This window comes from Elaeis guineensis, chromosome 11 (assembly GCF_000442705.2).
Source record: "Elaeis guineensis isolate ETL-2024a chromosome 11, EG11, whole genome shotgun sequence".
In the NCBI taxonomy this organism is placed as follows: domain Eukaryota; kingdom Viridiplantae; phylum Streptophyta; class Magnoliopsida; order Arecales; family Arecaceae; genus Elaeis; species Elaeis guineensis.
The window spans coordinates 38492028-38494591 of record NC_026003.2 but is presented as its reverse complement, the minus strand read 5'-3'; positions in this window follow the sequence as shown (position 1 = coordinate 38494591).

Below are 2564 nucleotides of genomic sequence, written 5' to 3'. Positions count from 1 at the left end.
TATTAATTTATAAGCATTACAGTTTTGGCGGCTGCTAATTGTTAACGTAGAGACTTAATTATAAATATTGTAATTTATTTTGAGACTGATTAAATTATAGATCAAGTTTTAATTAATTTAAATCAGATTTAATTTAATTAGACTTAATTTAATTTAATACTAATTGGGTTCAATTATCCAAATCATATTTGGATTTCAAATTTGATTGGATCAAGCTTGATAGTCTTTCAAATTTGACTCACTTCAAACTCGATTTGAATCTGTTTGAGATCAAATTTAAACTAGATGAATCATAACTCAAAGAGTCTAAATTTTCTAAGACTCTTTCTCTCCAATTTTCTTGCAGAAAAGGGGAGGAAGCGCATGGAGACATGCCCCCTTTTATTTTTGCATGCGTGAAGGAGATCTGGAATTCTCTTTCTTGTTGATTTTTTTTCTATTTAAATTTGATTCATAATAGAATCAAATTCTTATCAGATATGGTGTGGGAGTTGTTTTTTTGTGTGATAAAAAAAATTGGAGAAAAGAGACGCATGTTCGCGTGCGTGAAAGAAATAGGGCGCTCCTCTATGTGCATCTTTCCTTATTTCATTCTCTCTTTCTATTTGAATTTGATTCAAACTAAAAAAAAGATAATATCTAAAAAGAAAGGTTTTTGGACATTAATTTTATGCGATAAACTTTTAGGAAGAGAAGGGGCGCGCGCTATTTTAGATAGGAGTCTCCTTTCTTGCCACACAACCTAATCTCAATACATCTAATCCGTCTATTTGGATTTGAATGCCTAAGATCAAATGAGATTTGATCTATTAAGGCATTGGGAAGAGGTTAGGTGTGTGATTACAAGTTTGTGTGATAAAAAATAAAAGTGGCATGAGGTTTTGCGTGAGAGGAGTGGACGGCTTCTTTAGGACAGCAAAACCCATGTCAACGCCTCTTGTTCTTTCTTCCTTACATCTCCACGCCCAAGACCTGATAGAGATCAGATTTAAGAGAGAAAAAGAGAGAGAAGAAGAGAAAAGAAAGATTCTTCTTTCATTTTTGATGATCTAATTCAAATTCCATCAGATCTGTGCAAAGGAGTTCGTGCAGCAATCATCTTCTTCGAGATCTAAAAGAAGAGATGCAGATCCAAGACTGAGGAGCGAGATCTGCAAGGTGCTAGCATATCGATGATCTCGATGCTTCAATCAGATATCTCTGTGTAGATACCAGCAGAGGTTGGGTATGTGCGCGGCTACAATCAGAACCCCGAAGATCTACAAGATCCGAAGGTATAGAGATTTGATCTCTAATTTTATTTTACTGACGAATATTTTTTTTTAGATTTCAGATCAAGATAGCATATTCGTGTCAAGATTTTAAGCTTGATTTTTAGATCAGATCTGATACATATATTAAATTAAAAATATTTTAATTTATTTACTTTTGTTGTACAAGTTTTTGAAAAATTTTAAACTATACGTACGAAATCATAGTGATTTCTAACACTCACAACCACTTGTGTAGGGACACTAATACAAGGGTGTGGGTGCTCATTAGGGAATGAGTTCACTGATTTGATCTGTCAAGAGAATATCTTATGGATGCCTTGCATTTCAAAAGATAGTTTCTAAGTGGGAGTTGTGAAAGTGATCTGAGACCTGAGATCACTATAGAATCATGTATATATGAATCTATATTTTGGTTCATACTCAATCATAACTAAGTCATGAATGAGGTATTCTGGATATGGTAGATTATGTATGAAGCTTGTGAGTAGGTCAAGAAGGAATCGATCACTCCGAGTAAGAGGAGATGACATCCTATATATTCTCATCTCTAGATAACTCAGAAGTCTTTGGCTAAAGTGGTATGAAGATTAGATAGAAATTCTAATGCTTCATTAGAGTATCATTGATTGATAAAAAATTGATAGAAATATGTATTTGAATTTGGCATGAATCCATACTCATGAACATATTTGGGATGTAGGATGATCGAAAGATTGAATTGCACAATAACTTACCATTGAAGGATATTTTGATAATTTCTATCAAATTTTATATTTTTTGGATAAGTATGATACATTGCTAGATGTCAATCATATCTTGTAGATTTTATGAATTAAAATGATTAATTTATGAGTCAATTAGAAAGAGTTCTAATTTGACAACTCAGATTGATATGAGTTTAATCTAAATCGATTAGATAGAGTCTAATCTAATCAGATCAGCATGCATTCGGATCTACTGTTAGCTAGATGTGAAACCCATAGAGTCACACACATAAAAAAATTAATCAAGAACATATTTTGGTTGGTTGGTTGGACCAAAGAAATCAACTAGGATTGTTAGGAAATATGCTAACACATGTGGCATAAACCCTAGCTCCTTAATCAAGGTGATTTGATTAAAATCTTGTTGAATTGGCTAACCCAATTGAGCTATTAATTAAATTGGGTTAGGGTCTGACTTGGACCACATTTATCTGGATTTTATTGGACTTAATTCACCATTTGGGGTGCCAAATATTGAGTCTATGTCAATTGGAACTCTATCATGTCTTGTGCCTCATGGATAAGG